Here is a 17,615-nt window from a genome sequence, read left to right as displayed (position 1 = left end):
GTCAATGTTTTTTTTCATTTTTAAAACCAAAAAATAGTTGAAATAGTAATTTTTAAATAAAACAGAAATGGCGACTCCGCTGGGGATTAATTAAGTTCTAACCATAAGATTTGACTGTTTGACTAACTGTTTTTGTTAAAATATTGTTTGTACTGAATATGTTTAAATTTGTCATAAATTGTCGTTGCATTCATGGCATATTTCCAATATATATGTATAGTATATTCAAGGACGGTTTGCGGAACCGCAGCCGGACTTTTTTATACTCACCCTTTTTCGAAATTAGCGGCAATTTATTGGTTCGTCAGGCGTCCAATGGTTGTCGCGAGTTTCAACCCAAATTGTCCGTTTGGGTTCCCGGTCCTTTCAAAAGCCACTCTTAGTCAACTAGCGTAGAGCCGAGCCAAAATCCCGAACGTAAGAGCATTTGAACTAAGACGACCCAACGCCCAAGGCGTGTTGGGCCCATTAGAAGCCCACCTTGTGTCTATTTGGCCTAAATTGCCAAAAACGGACAATCATGTTTATGTGTTTATTGAAGGATGTATATGCATTTTAAAAACGCTTTATTGTCCACGGGGTGGGGGATTGACTAAATTTTGTTCGCTATTTTTGTAGGATGAACCCGGCACACAAACCTCTGAAAACAAGAATGGTTACTGTCCCTGACCCTTTCCTCAAAGTATGGTGGAAGTTCATGAACACCGAAGATAAAGGAATTGTTCAGAAACACATAGGTCATCTTCCGTCGTTGTTAGAGATGAATGCGTGGCCTGGCTTAATTGGAACGATGGTGAAATTCTGGGATAGCGAGAATATGGTTTTTCGATTCGGGGAAGTAGAGTTGACGCCAACTATAGAAGAAATTCTCATCAGTTATGAAAGTATCGCCATGTGCAACAAAAGGAAACGACATCCAGATACAGATCTCCTAAATCCTATAACATGGGATTTCGCCAAAATTAAAGAGATATTGTCATTGGTTAAAGCCGAGTGGATGGACAAACTCCCTGGTCCGAATATACCTTTCAGAAAGTTATATTATCGATTTGGGCGTGCAAGGGCTTATGAGAAACATGAAGATGAGTTCGTCTCAAAAGAAAAATGGAAAGAGGCGCGTCCCCTTGCATTTGCGATATGTTTGCTCGGCACGATGGTTTTTCCCCAAGGGCCAAAATACACTATTCATCCTAGTGTATTTATGGTCACTCATGCCATTTTTTATGGAGTGGATTACAAAACATCGACGAAGTATTACACTTTAGCGCCCATGATTCTGGCCGACATCTACAGGGCTTTAGACAAGTGTCAGAACGGAGAACGCTTCTTTCAAGGGTGTAATTTGATACTACAGTGGTGGATGATGCGTCATTTAATCAAGACTCATAACCCCAAAGAACCAGATCCCTTTAGACGATCCGACGAGCTACATAGTCATGACTGGTGGTTGTATCATAATCGTTGCAACAAGACTGGAGGAGAGAGTTTTTGGTATCCGAGGCTTCGAGGGTTGAGAGAAGAAGACGTACAATGGTCGATAGATAGTTTGGTGGTAACTAAGAATATGGTGGTTCGAGCTGAAAAGGTCCCTTATTTGGTATTTGCTGGGTTAAGAGGAACTAGGCCATACGCCCCCGGTCGAGTGCTGAGGCAACTAGGAGGGAAGCAAGAGTTGCCCCAGATTGCTGATATGAGGAAATTCGTAACTGACCACGAGAATGGGCGAGTGGCATTTTCCGAAGACATGCGTAGGATGTGGAGATCTCGAAGAGTGTTGGGTGAGCCTGTACCAGATAGGTTTCGTCCAGAATGTTCGAGGGAGTACAAAGAATGGTTGAAAAAGAGTCTCGCTGGAACAATTGAGCCTGGTCCAAACGTTCCTCACATTATTGCCGATGTTGGAGCCAAACATCAAGTCCGACTTCACCGCCTTCAAGAGAAGTTTGATAAGAGTGAATTAGAACATCAACGTCGTCATTCCGAAGATGCCAAAGTCATAGCTCGATTGAAACAAGAACTGCGAAGGGCCAGACAATGCATGACAGAGTTAGATGATAGCATGGAGCGACAGATTCAATCGATAGAGGGGTTCAGTCATCAAGAAGGAGCTCGATTGGCAAGAGATCATCTCTGGGCGAATAGATATGCCATGTGGGAAGAGGTCAACATCGCCAAGAGGACCAGACTTGGCGAAGGATCAGAGGAGGCATGATTTTTACCATCCCCTGCGTGGGACAGTTTTATTTGTACTTTGTTTTGTAATTTATTTTTCAGGACTATTTTCTGTTTTATGTTTATCAGACATTTTGGATGCTACTAATGAAATTTTGTGGGGGATAATAATCGGGTTTAAAAAAGCATATACATCCTTCAATTCGTTAGGCCTACCCTTGGCACAAAAGGGTCACATGCATGTTTAGGACACGATATATTTGTTTAAATGTGTATGTGTTATGTTGCTTTGATTGAGGATATCGTAAACCCACTCCTAGCCAAAATTCCAAAGAGTATACAAAAGCCAACATTACAATTGTCCGACCAAAAATCCCGAGTCTCAAGTTTCTCACACAAAATCCATACCATAAATCCTAAGTACCGCTCTATCATCTCAGGAAAGTTGAATCACCGCTATGGACAAAGGAAAGAACGTCCAGACGGAGCTCACTGAGGAGGAAGTGCGAAGAAAAATCGAGCGAGTCACTCGAGAAATTCAGAAGATTAAAGAGAAAGGGCTTAAGGTAGACATGACCACGACAATCTACAAAGTTGCGGTCACGACTTTGGATGAAGATCTGGCGTCGCAGATAAGAAGAAAGAAGGAGGTTGAGACGGAAGCCGAAAGCCTAAGGAAAGGTTGAACTTGCTTCGTTTGGAGATACACGAAGGAAAGGCGAGAGAGGCGAAGATAGATATCGAGACTGCTGTGTTGTTGGACAGAAGCGCGGCGCTCGACGAGGAATTGGCGACCCATAGCGACCCAAAGGGCGGAAAATACCTCGCCCGTGATCAGGGAGCAGATCACAGTGGCCCCAGCTGTGAAGTAATTGAGGAGGACGATGAAGAAGAAATCGTCTACAAGCCTCCATTTCCCACTGTCCGAAAAGCAGGAATGACGCAGCCACAAGACAAGAAATCGCCAAATGTTGTCTTCTAGAAATTTCAATGTTGTTTTCAATTCCCTTGTAATCACAATGGAAGAATGAATGGAAAATTTTCATCCTAAAATCCAAACTACGTTGGGCCTGAATTCTCCTCGTGAGATACGTAGGCAGCCTTCTCGGCCCGGCCCCTATCACAGAAAATTTTCATTCTTCTCCATGTTTTGAAGATATGAAGATAAGATCAACGGACGTCGAAAGGCAGCTGCAAGAAGAACATAGCTCAACGTGATTCAGCTTTCCCGAGATGACGTCAAAACAAACAAATTCCTGTTTGTTCAAAATATATTTCCGTCCTCATTCGTGGGTTAAGATAGCCTCAAACAAAGCGACTTGTGTGTTTATCTGTTTTATGTGCGATATTATGCATTTTGTACTCCGGATATGCACTAACAAATCTGCATTTGAGTTATTTTGCCTTTCAGGTACATCTTACTGATCTGTGTCGATAAAGCTAACAGATCACCACTACTTCACCAGATCAAAGGGTCCCGCAGATTCCTGCCCCGGACCAAACGCGAATACAGCCATGGGAGACAACGATGAGGAAGTCGGCCTTACAGATTTTGTGGTGGCTCAACCCACCGCGGCAGATCAAAATGAGTTAATTATGCAGCTGATGCAACAGATTGCCGAAATGAGGGTCGAAATGCAAAGAATGCAAGATTTGTCTAATCGAGTGTCATCCTTCAACCCTCCAAGAGATGGAAGACCTCCACTCCACTATCCTCCCTCAAGCACGGAACAAGTTCAGAACCTTCTCTCTAACCCCATTCAAAATCCTCCAACCATTGACTTAACTACCCTCTATCCCCATCACGCCACCACATCGTGTCAAGCACCACATCGTTCTCACAATACCAATCAAATCCTTCATCTTCAGAACCAGAATACTGATCCTCAAAATTTCCCCCAAGATTATCAAGCCAATCAAAATACCCAGAATCCCTCCATTATCCCACTCATACCTCAAAAGACTACTTTCCAAATCCCAACTTCAAATGAACCTCATGCCGATTGTTCCGAGCTTGATCACTGTGAGGAACAGGAGAGAGAGTGGAGCTCAAAAGAAGAGGTACCCAAGGTGAAAGAAGAGATCAGGAAAGCCATGAAGGAGTTACACTATTTTTCCGAAGTCGATGGATTAAGCTATGAGGATGTATACATCCATCCGAATCTCGACCTCCCAGAAGGGTTCAAGGTGCCAAAGTTTGTCACTTTTAACGGGACAAGAAATCCTCTAACACATCTGAAAGCTTATTGTGATCAACTCGGGGGAGTTGACAAAAACGAAGCATTATTAATGCGTCTCTTCAGTCGAAGTCTAAGTGGAGAAGCTCTAGAATGGCTTACGTCACAGGAGTTGAAACAATGGAAAAGTTGGAATGCACTTGCAAAGGACTTCACAGAAAGATTTGGACATAACATAGAAGATGCCCCAGATCGCTACTACTTGGAGAAGATCAGACAGAAGTCTACAGAAAATTATCGAGAGTACGCTCTTCGTTGGAGAAAAGAGGCTGCAAAAGTTCAACCTCCAATGTCCGAACGTGAGATCACTGAAATGTTTATTCGTACTCAAGACCCTGAGTACTACGAAAGAATGTTGTGTATGATGGGACAAAAGTTTGCCGAGATTGTCAAAGTGGGAGAAGCTTGGGAAGATGGTTTCAAGACTGGAAAGCTCACCAAACTCACCGCATTGCGATCTAATGGAAAATCTGCCAGAATCAGTGATATGGATAAATCAAAAGGAAAATTGGAGGAGGTAAGTACGATCACGGCTACTCATAGGAGGTCAGATTCTAAAAGGGAATACCAAAACCATAATGTCAATCAGGAAAAATTTCCTCGCCCAAAATTTAGGAAAGCTCCTAAAGTATTTACACCATTGAGGGAATCTCAAACTCAACTTTATGAAAGGTTGAAAGCAATGGGTAAGCTCTATCCTATAGAAGGAAGACCAGCCAATCCTTTTGGAAAATTTTACAGAGCTGACCACAGATGCTCTTATCATTCAGGAGCCGTTGGGCATGACACAAAGAATTGTTCAACTCTGAAGCACAAGATACAAAACATGATCAACAACAACTTGATCAATATTGAGGAAACCACCTGAATGGAGGACAGGTTAAATGCTCAAGAGTGAGTACAAGACATTTCTGAACTGAATCATTTGGAGATATTCATTCGAGAAGAAGAATGCCCAACATTGGCCAAATTTTGCGTATGAAGTTTTGTTACCTTTCCTTTGAAAATGTATCACACATTTCGAACGAACTACATGCGACCTGAATTCTCAAGAATGAGATACGTAGGCGGCCTTTGTCGGCCTCGGTCGGTTTCTTTGTAAATTTTATTCTTGTTAACCTTTAAGGGGAACTACGTTTGACCTGATTCCTGCCTCAACGGGATACGTAGGCGCCACAAGGGCTCGGTCATATCTCTCGTAAGATTTCTATTTCCCCCTTCTACAATAGAAACTAGGACAGAATTTTTGAGAGGGACTCAAAAATTCTCCAGAAGGAACCTTCTCCTCAGCGGATCAAACTAAAGACATTTCGAGTTTGCGACTGGGACAGAATTTTTGAGAAGATCTCAAAAATTCCGAGATCTGTTCGGTTACAATGGAAAGATGAGCAAGATACTAAACTGGGACAGAAATTTTGAGGATGGCCTCAAAATTTCGTCATGGGACTTCCCCACAAGTCCGGAATGCCTTTGAAATTCATTCGACAAGCGTCAGACTCAAAGAAGCTCGTTAAGCCTGACATGACATGACTTGGCATTGACTTTTTCGAGATACTATTTCTTAAAAATTTCTTGCTTCTCTTAAAAATTTCCCTTTTATATTTCATCTGTTTTGGCATAAGATATTTTCTTATCTATCAAGAGTCGGGAAATCGGGAAATCAACCGAGGACGTCAAGACAAGGAGCAAACAATCGAAGGGATCGACACAGATCAGTATGTTTAAAACTGACAATTTTTCTGTGGATGCAGGTTTATAGCTTCACTTCGAAATCGGCCGAATTCTTCCGACTGATGAATACGGAGAAGGAGAAAACTATCTCCAAAGCCGGTGATTTTATTGAAAGCAAGAAGCATTTCATATCTTTATGCCAAGATGCTTGTGAATGTGTTTGTTTATTTCAAGCCATTCCCCAATACATGAAATTTACAAAGTGCCTGACCAGATTCAAAGGTGGATCAAAAAGGAATCTTAGCGAAGATTTCACGATTTCTATAGAGGACGCTATTTGCATTGCGTTATCAAAGCAAGATGATTATTGTCGATCAAGACAATGCATTACCTCAGAGGAGACAGCTATGCAATTATTATTTTTATCATTATCGATCAAGTCGATATATTATTTGGAGGTCGTCTTGCCGTTACTATTCACGGGGGCAATATAAATAATCATGCATGACGAGAAGATTTCATGCCTCGTCAAAATTTATACATCGCGAGAAGAATTTATGCCTCGCTGGAATTCATGCATCGCGGAATCATGCATCGCGGAAATCATGCATCGCGAGTCAATAATCATGCATGACGAGAAGATTTCATGCCTCGTCAAAATTTATACATCGCGAGAAGAATTTATGCCTCGCTGGAATTCATGCATCGCGGAATCATGCATCGCGAGTCAATAATCATGCATGACGAGAAGATTTCATGCCTCGTCGAAATTTATACATCGCGAGAAGAATTTATGCCTCGCTGGAATTCATGCATCGCGGAATCATGCATCGCGGAAATCATGCATCGCGAGTCAATAATCATGCATGATGAGAAGATTTCATGCCTCGTCGAAATTTATACATCGCGAGAAGAATTTATGCCTCGCTGGAATTCATGCATCGCGGAATCATGCATCGCGGAAATCATGCATCGCGAGTCAATAATCATGCATGACGAGAAGATTTCATGCCTCGTCAAAATCTATACATCGCGAGAAGAATTTATGCCTCGCTGGAATTCATGCATCGCGGAAATCATGCATCGCGAGTCAATAATCATGCATGACGAGAAGATTTCATGCCTCGTCGAAATTTATACATCGCGAGAAGAATTTATGCCTCGCTGGAATTCATGCATCGCGGAATCATGCATCGCGGAAATCATGCATCGCGAGTCAATAATCATGCATGACGAGAAGATTTCATGCCTCGTCAAAATTTATACATCGCGAGAAGAATTTATGCCTCGCTGGAATTCATGCATCGCGGAATCATGCATCGCGGAAATCATGCATCGCGAGTCAATAATCATGCATGACGAGAAGATTTCATGCCTCGTCAAAATTTATACATCGCGAGAAGAATTTATGCCTCGCTGGAATTCATGCATCGCGGAATCATGCATCGCGGAAATCATGCATCGCGAGTTAATAATCATGCATGACGAGAAGATTTCATGCCTCGTCAAAATCTATACATCGCGAGAAGAATTTATGCCTCGCTGGAATTCATGCATCGCGGAATCATGCATCGCGGAAATCATGCATCGCGAGTTAATAATCATGCATGACGAGAAGATTTCATGCCTCGTCAAAATTTATACATCGCGAGAAGAATTTATGCCTCGCTGGAATTCATGCATCGCGGAATCATGCATCGCGGAAATCATGCATCGCGGGTCAATAATTATGCACGACGAGAAGATTTCATGCCTCGTCAAAATTTATGCACGACGAGAAGAATTCGTGCCTCGTCAAAATTTGCACATCGCAAGAAGATTTTATTCTTCGCTGAAAGTTATGCATCGCGAGAAGATTCATATCTCGCAGGAATTTACGTATCGCGGGAAGATATTCATGACCCGCAAGAAGACGTACTTGGGTAAAGAAAGAGCAATACTTATCCATTGGCCTCGACTGCATTATGTTATTTCTTATAAAAATAAACATCATGGAGAGCATCGAAGATGACAACAAAAGAAACATCAATATCGCATCAGCATTTATTTATTTATTTCGACATCAAGTATGGAATGCATTGAAGATGATATTGCAAAACACAAGGCATAAGCTTTATTTGCTGGACGTCAGACCGATCGAGTCGACGTCGAACATGGAGGAGAACAATGAAGTGTCGACATGGTAAAAGACACTATCTCCCATCCTAATTGCATTTTTAAGCTGACGAGTTTTATCTCAGTCTTTGTCGAGAGCATCCAAAGGGATGAATTCTCCAAAAACCACAGGTGCGGACGACATCAAAAAGGATGCAGCACAACGTGGAACTTTTCTTAGCAGCGAACTGGGACACAGTCCAAAGAGGAGTGTCAAACTCTTAGGACGCGAGTAGAGGAGCGACTTCCACCACAATCGAACCACCCTCTCGAGGCTTACGGGTTTTTCTCTAGTTCTGTCAGTTTCTGTCTAGCTTCCGAAAGTTTTGTTTTATCAGAAGCAAGTTTCCAATCTGAGTGACAATACGCCAAAAGATTTGGGAATTATGTCCGTGTAAGTTCTTACCTATGGATGTGAAGAGCTCCACAGTCATGGCTAAGAGGTTACAAGCCTCTTTTTCATACTCGTTTAATGTGTCACTCGTCCAAAACCGAAGGTTAGCTAGCATAATAGTTTTCCTTTTCCAACGATCGAGTCGAACTACACACAGCCTGATTCCGAAGGTTTAAGGGTATGTAGGCGGATTCAATGTTGAAAACTCGGCTGTATTCCAACATTCGCTCTCGAATTCTATTCTCGAGCATTTCGATACCTTCATAATTCGGTGTCGAAGTGGCTTTTGATTCTTTGAAATCGTGCGATAAATCAAGCTTATCTAACTACAAGTGGTCTGAATTCTCATATAGCCTGAGATATGTAGGAGACCCGTTTGCAAGGGTTCGGCCATAATTCCTAAACTCTTTGTCAAATCCTTCTGTTTAAAAATGAATGGAGTTGGTCAAAATTGGTTCGGTCAACTTCATTTTCCTCGAGTTGCTTGCATCAACCCAAGTAAAATGAGGGACAGTTGTTGACACCCAATTTTTGACCCGCGTTGGTATAAATTAATTATCGAGCTTCATGAGTTTTCAAATTATTTAAGTTAATTAGTTTTATAAGTCTTGCGAAAATTAAAAAAAAAAATATAAAAAAATAAAAAATATGTATATATATATATATACATATATATGTATATGTATATGTATGTATGTATATCTTAAGCTTGGAAAGTATTCTATTAAACTAGTTTACTTTAAATCACGACTATATTTTGAATCATTATTTTATAATTTGAATAGTTGCGTTACCAAATAAGTAAGCTCGTCAACAAATTTGTACCAAATTCATTTGTTGTTTTAAATCAATTGGCTATTATTTAAAATTGAATTCTTTTACATTTTAAACAATCCACCCAAATCCATTCCCAGCCCAATACCTTACCCAATGCTGAGGCCCAATCCTCCCACTTCTCTTAAACAAGCCCAACACTCCCTTCAAATTTTTAAACCCAACCCATTATATTCCGACCCGACCCACTTTCCCTTCCCCTTTCTCCCTCTTCACGACCCAGCAGGCTTCCCCCCCCTCCTACGCCATTTTCAGAAGAAGAAAAGAAACGTCCAAATAATTCCCCAGAAATCGCGCGATTCTCGGACCAAATTCCCAGAAAACAGACGCTCCTTCCTCCCCACGCAAACCCCCCCTTTCCTTCTTCTTCTTCTTCGCGTCAACTCCCCAGAAATCGCGCCAACAACCCCGCAGAGACCCATACCCTGTCAAGCAGGTCTGCGAAACGTCGCAGTCGTCCTCGCCAGCACGCAATGAGTTTGAAAAAAAAAGAAATTTTGAATTTCGAATTCAAAGGGAAGCCTGGCGATCCCCCCTCTAAATACCCTCGATTTTTCAGTCATCAAGGGGGAGGATTTTTTTTTAGAACTTTTCTCTACCTTAAGGCTAGAAATCATCAATCATATACCTTTACGTGCGAATACTTAAGAAAGAGACTTCAAGGAGATTGAAAGCCGCGATTCTGTTTCTTCTGCTTGTTGATTCGCCTTTGGAACCATTTGGAGTTCATTTCGGTGGTGGAAGCTTGCTATCTCGCTCGTCGTTTCCGCTCGCTGCTTTCGAAAAGGTAAATACAGTTTATGCTTATGTTAATTTATCTCAGTTAAGCTTTGTTTAATTCATCGATTCGAGTTCAACTTTGGTTTAATTCTACTGTAAATGTGTCCAGTATGGAGGTTTCTTGTTGATTGATGGGTTATGGATTTCATTGTGATTTGCATTTAAAGTATCGGATTCGATTTCTAGCGTCGATTTGCATTATGTCTCAAATGCCATTATGATGTTCCCTACTATATCATTGCTGTTATGTAAGCTTTGTTACCCTTCTGTTCATCATGGGTTATTGCCTTAGCACAAGGTTTCGTTGCCTGATAGAATACAAATTTTGGTTCAAGTCTTGTTTAAGTTTGTCTTTCTTTCTTCTTCTAAGAATTCCCTATGGAGCTATAATGTGTTTTTCCTTTTGGAATAGTTTGAGTTTCTAAGTGCGTAGGGGAGGGGTACACTTCGATTTGTGCTTCTTGAAATTGTATGGTTCGATCTTAATTTAGTTCTTATCTCATTTTGTCTGAAATATGGTTTGTTGGTAGTTCAAATTCTAGTTGCCAAATAGTGTTGTATGTTTTGTCGTTTGCTTGGATTCATTCATGCTACCTCACTTTAAAATGGACCTTTTATCCCTCTAGTTCATAGTGCTATTCCCAGTGAGGTCCTTGGGTATGCATTTTATCGTTTGTGTTGGTAGCTATTCGACTAATTAATGGCCTTTGTATGCCTGAATTTAATGATCCATGTTCATTCACTGCATGCTTTAGTGATAAATTTGCTTAATGACAACCATGAGTTGCTATTGTTTAGGCTTAGTTTGCTTCCCTAGCTTTGATCAATTTTTAGTTTGGGTTTCATTCGGCCTTCTCTAAAGTTATATGTGTTTCTTTTATTTGCGTTCCATTCAAAATACATCTGGTTTACGTCATCGTTCATATGTTAACTTACTTCTATTTTATCGCATGTGAAACTCCTCTCGAGTCCTTATGGATTCTACTCCAACTCGTTGCATTCTCTCGTGGAGCCGTAAAGGCTCAAAACATATTCTTCGAGTCGTAGACCCCCTCAAAACTGGCGTACAGGTTGAACAAAAGAAGAGAGCTGCTGGAAATTAATTTACAGGAGGCCTAATCCAAAATCTGGGTTGATGGAAGTGAAAATATGCTTCTGGAAAGGGACTTTAAACTTTCAAAAATCGAAAATCAGTCTGATATACATCCTGTATACAGTGATATACAGAAACGCTATATTATGAATATGTGTAAAAAATGTGAATTGCAGGTTAACGTAGAGGGACGCCTATTCTAATTAAAATTCGGAATCAGGCAAACAATGCGGACGTAGGGTGCAGCCCGTATACATTAGTATACATTATCGGGCGACGATATACACTTGTTAAGTAAGTTTTAAAATTGTACAGGTACAAATACGCAGGGCAATACAGGGAAAAGTAGCGGAAAATATATATTCAAATAGGTGCAGGGCTTGAGAGGTCCAAATGGGTCAAATATATGCTGTATACAGCATGTATACACTTGTGTATACTTTGTGATTCTTTTTTCAGGATTGGGCCAGGGCCCTTCAGCCCCCCCCCTTATTAACAGGCCCAAAGGCCATTTTTTTTTCTGCAGGTTTTAAAGAAGGCCCAAATCTAAGTAAATAGATTAGGACAGGTGGGCCAAAGCCCAATTGAATGAATTTGGGCAATCAAGCCCAAGTTCAAATATTTCTTTCTCTATTATTTATTTGTTTGAATTATTTAATATCTTGGTAGAATTTTTTAAAAAAAAAAAAAAAAAAAAAAAAAAAAATCTCCTAAAGGGGTGGCCATTTTTCATTATTTAAATTTTATTATTTTTGTTTTACTTACTTTTATCATAATTTAGTTTTCCTTAAATTAATTCCCTCAAAATATCTCCCTTTAGAAATAAATAATAATAATAAAAAAAATAAAATAATAAATATTAAAATAAATTTTCTTTTTACTTAAAAAGTCATTTAGTCAAATCGCCGGTCAACCGCAAGTTAGCGGACATCCCGAGGGCCTAATACCTTCTCGGGATGTACATTGAACTTCGAACCTTTGTTTTTTCAATTGATTTTAATCTGTTTTAAATCTTTTGAAATTTTTCTTGATTTTATCAAAATCAAGTGGCGACTCCGTAATTCGAAAGGTCGATTTTTCTTAAATAATAAGATTAATTGATTTTTCGAAACCTAGTCAATGTTTTTTTTCATTTTTAAAACCAAAAAATAGTTGAAATAATAATTTTTAAATAAAACAGAAATATTTCTGTTTTATTTAAAAATTACTATTAACTATTTTTTGGTTTAAAAATGAAAAAATATTGACTAGGTTTCAAAAATCAATTAATCTTATTATTTAAGAAAAATCGACTTTTCGAATTACGGAGTCGCCACTTGATTTTGATAAAATCAAGAAAAATTTCAAAAGATTTAAAACAGATTAAAATCAATTGAAAAACAAAGGTTCGAAGTTCAATGTACATCCCGAGAAGGTATTAGGCCCTCGGGATGTCCGCTAACTTGCGGTTGACCGGCGATTTGACTAAACGACTTTTTTAAGTAAAAAGAAAATTTATTTTATTTTTTATTATTATTATTACTATTTTTTATTTCTAAAGGAGCTATTTAAAGGGATTTAATTTAAGAAAAACTAATTTGTGGTAAAAGTAAATGAAATGAAATAAGTAAATAAAATAGTAAAATTTAAAATAACAAAACATGGCTACCCTTTAGGAGATTATTTAAATCATACCAAAATACTAATCAATTCAAACAAATATTAAACAAAGAGAAAAAATATTTGAACTTGGGCTTAATTGTCCAAATTCATTCAATTGGGCTTTAGCCCACCTGTCCTAATCCAATGATTTAGATTTGGGCCTTTTACCAATTAACATCCTGCAAAAAAAAAAAAATATTTAGCCCCTTGGGCCTATTAAAAATCTGCTGCCCTGGCCCATCTCCTGAAAAGAAATTAAAATATACAAAATGATGGCATACTGTATATATCCAATCCATATTGGACTTTTAATCCCTGTATTTGTTCGAATACAAGTTCTCATGATTTACCCTGTATTTCCCTGCGTATTTGTACCTGTATCATTTTTTAAACCTGTTTAACAAGTGTATATCGTCACCCGATAATGTATACTGATGTATACGGGCTGCACCCTACGTCCGCATTGTTTGCCTAATTCCGAATTTTAATTAGAATAGGCGTTCCTCTACGTTCACCTGCAATTCACATTTTTTACACATATTCATAATATAGCGTTTCTGTATATCACTGTATACAGGATGTATATCAGACTGATTTTCGATTTTCGAGGGTTGAAAATTAATTTTAAGCAGCGTATTTTCACTGCCATCGACCCAGATTTCGGATTAGGACTCCTGTGCACATTTCGACCTGTATATCAGCGTATAACAGATGTATAAAACGTGTATACTGCTGTATACATGTTCTTCAAATCCCTGCAACAACTTTTCCAGCAGTTTCTGCTGGTTTTCTTTCGATGCTGTACATCCTTTCAGGGGTTGGCTGACTCGGAAAAAGTGTTTTGAGCCTTCATGGCTCAACGAGAAGGTTCAAGGAATCGGAGTGAGGTCCATGAGGACTCGAGAATAGTTTTCACATGCAATCAAACAAACAAAAAAGAATTAGCACCTTGAACGATAAACTAATAGCAAGCATCTTGAACAAAACGGGGATAAAAATGAACTACTTGGAGATATGAATTAGAGGGGGAGACAAATGATTTCAAAAACATATCCAAATGAGGCTAAAAATAAAACAAGAATTCACAACAAGTAAAGAGATGGCAGTGACATGAATACTTGGACACACACTCCCGCCAATTTTAAGCATAGTTAGTAATACCAAATGCGAAGCAAGTTGAGACATGACGTCATAGTCCAAATGAACTACCATTGCTTCCTCTAGCTTTGTAAATGTGACATGATCATAAGACCCAAACTCGACTTCTAAACAGTATGTTTAACAACTGTGAAAACAAACTAAACATTTGATCCATTCCAACCCATACAAATAACTCGAAGAAAGGGACAAATGAAAGTTTAGACTAGATGAACGTATAAGGAATGGCACACTTTAAGCAGCAAAGAATGCATATAAACAGGTCATAAAATGACTTCACAAGAAGCAAATAACGTAAACAAGGCTACAGCACTTTACAAATTTACTGGAGACCTTCAGAGGAAGAGAAGAAGGCGAAAGAACAGAAAGTAATACGAAACCAGCAGGCATAACCAGACAGAATCATAACGCGCAATATATTTCGAAATCGAGCAAAACTAACAGATATAACATCTCATATTCACAGCGACATGAACCAAGATTCGAACCCTATAAAGAAAATTGATAAAGAACTGGAAAATGTACCTTGTGCGGAGCAGCGAACTGGAGACGATCGAGCAGCAACCTCAACGAGCTTCCACCGTGAACTTGGCGTTTCGGATAGCCGCTTAAAGGGCTGGTGTCGTCAGATTGAGACGACAATATCTCGATCAAAACTGAAAGGCAAGCCCCGTTTCGGACACCTTCAGCTGACAGTTCCAAAGAAGAAATGAAGAAGGAAACGAAACCTTCGACTTTGGGACCTTCAAATGGAAATGATAATTCCCATTTTCGTAGTTTCGACTCACTGTTCTCCTAAGGATTTCAAAAAAATTCCAACACTCTGAATTCTCAAACCAAAAATGCCCCACAGAGAATTTCGAACAAGTTTTCTAATGATTTCTGATTCCAAAAAAAAAATCCCCCCCTTTGTTGGAGAAGGAAGAGGGGTTTATATAGAAACGTTATGGCCTCAATTTGAGATCGGTTTCGGCCCATTTGAATTCGAAAATTTGAACTTCCTCCGGGTCAAACCCATTGCGTGCTGGCGAGGGCGACTGTGACGTCCTGCGTGTCGCAGACCTGCGTGACAGCGGCAGGAGTAGGTTTCTGCCATTCCGTCTCGTTCACGCGAAGGGGAAGGGAGAAGAGTGTGGGGAGAGACGCGGGGTTGTTGGCGTGTCGTGTCTGAGCTTTTCGCGTGATTTCTGGGGAATTATGGGTTTCTGTCGAGAGGGGAAGGAGAGAGCGAGCGTGGGGGAGACGCGGGGAGAGGATGAGAGGAAGGGAGAGAGCAGGAGAGAGCGTGGGGGTCGCGTGGGTTCTGAATTTTCTTTTCGCGTCTGCACCTGTTTCTGGAAAAAGGGGCGTGAGGAAGGGGGGAAGAGGGAAGGGGAGCTGGGTCGGAGCGGGTCAAGAGATTTGGGGCTGGGTCGGGTAGGAAATTAGGGGGTTTGGGTTGGGTTAAAATTAAAGGGAGATGGGCCTGAGGTGTAATTGGGTTGGAAATAAGAGTGGGCTGATGGTAACAAAAGGAAATGGGTTGGGATTAAAGGGTTTGGGCCATTAAGAATAAGAGGAAAGAGGCCCAAACGTTTTAGATGTGCTTGAAGGGGCAATGAGTTGGATTAAATAAAAATGATAAACTCGGTTAAGCATTAAATAAACGAATTTGTATTAATTAATTAACGAGCCTATTTATTTAGCAACATAACTACTTAGATTATAAAATAAAGATTCAAAATATAGTTGTGATTTAAAGTAAACTAGTTTAATAGAATACTTTCCAAGCTTAAGATATACATACATACATATACATATACATATATATGTATATATATATATATACATATTTTTTATTTTTTTATATTTTTTTTTTTAATTTTCGCAAGACTTATAAAACTAATTAACTTAAATAATTTGAAAACTCATGAAGCTCGATAATTAATTTATACCAACGCGGGTCAAAAATTGGGTGTCAACAAAAACCCCCCTTTAATTACCTGTTTATGAAAAGAAGTTGACTAAATAGAAGTGATTGTATATTGAAGTTAAGTCTAAACCATTTTTCTTGTGGTATCGACTCCAACCTAATAGTTGGGTTCTTTACTTGATACAACCACTTATACTTCTTTAGGGAGGTATAGTTTGAGTGTATCACTTATGTTCTACACTTTTGAATTATGTCACCTCGTCGGCATTACTTAATAAGTAGTGAAAAAATGTGGCCTCGTCGATAGTACTTCATGTATTATGATATTATCATGTTATAACTTGATTATATGAGTATTATGATGGTCTTGATGACGTATATGTATATGTGAATTCAAAGTGTGAAATATCTTAATTGAAGATATATGATTATGATAGGATGTAGTGATGCCTTATTTGTGTATATTTGATGTTGAAGAGTGAATCTTCCTAGTTGACCTTATGATAATTAGTATAGGAGTATGTTAATGAATCTATAGGAGTATGTAGGATTACTTGCAAGTATACTAGTTGTCCCTATGTGCTTCTTGAATGACATTTTATATGTGGTAATGGAAAGGACATGTGTCTTGTCTTGGTAGACTTGTGTCCATCACTTGATACATGAAGAATATGAATATGAACCCTTGAATTAGTAGGCTAGAGTATCTTTTTTCATGAATGTATATGTATGAATGGAATATGATCTTGAATATTGTAAAGAAAGTCATTATGTGGAACCTTTTAGAAAGAAGGTCATGATATCCTTGAAGTTGAAAGTCGTAATGGTATCTTTCTTATGTGAATGATGGACTTAGGGTTGATTGGCTGGAACGGAATGAAATCATCCATAGGAAAGTCATTGAGCTATCCTCTTAGACATTTTAGGCATTCCTAGTGGATCCTCTTTGGTAAGGTGTGTTATGATTTGGTTATGAACTTGATATGGAACCTCTTCATGTACTCCTTTATTGAATTACTCTATGAGAAAAAAGGCTAGAACTAAGTAAGTATGCTTTGGAAGTTTCTCTAAATAAGATGACATTAGAGAACAAAGAAACCCTCCATATTCCTTATATATGTTCCTACATGGATTGTGTCCTAGTTCTACCATTTGCAAGTAGAACACCCTCCATCAGAGTAGGTTCATTACTCCGGATTCCATGCATAACTAGTATGTTCTATGTCGGTTATTTCCTGTTCTCATCATGTGAGATACACGCTAGTTTTGGATAAGTTCTATGAAGTTTAGGTAGTGGAATGGGATGCTATCTAGACCTTGCATGATTAGGCTTTGAATATGTAAGTGTGTGAGTCCCTAGGTCTTCGCCAAGACCATTATGTGAATGTCCTTAAGTGTTGAATGTCTCCTAAATGACTTAATGAACATAAATGACTTAAGAAAAGGAATATTAATGAAAAATTAATTATCTAGAGTAGATTTGAGGATTGCTAAGGTAGGCTTACAGACGGTGTATGGGAGGTCTCTTTATGTTTTACTTAGGTAAGTCTTAGAGTAATTCTAGTAGGG

This window comes from Solanum lycopersicum, chromosome 2, assembly GCF_036512215.1.
Source record: "Solanum lycopersicum chromosome 2, SLM_r2.1".
Taxonomy (NCBI): Eukaryota; Viridiplantae; Streptophyta; class Magnoliopsida; order Solanales; family Solanaceae; genus Solanum; species Solanum lycopersicum.
This window is presented reverse-complemented; position numbering follows the sequence as displayed.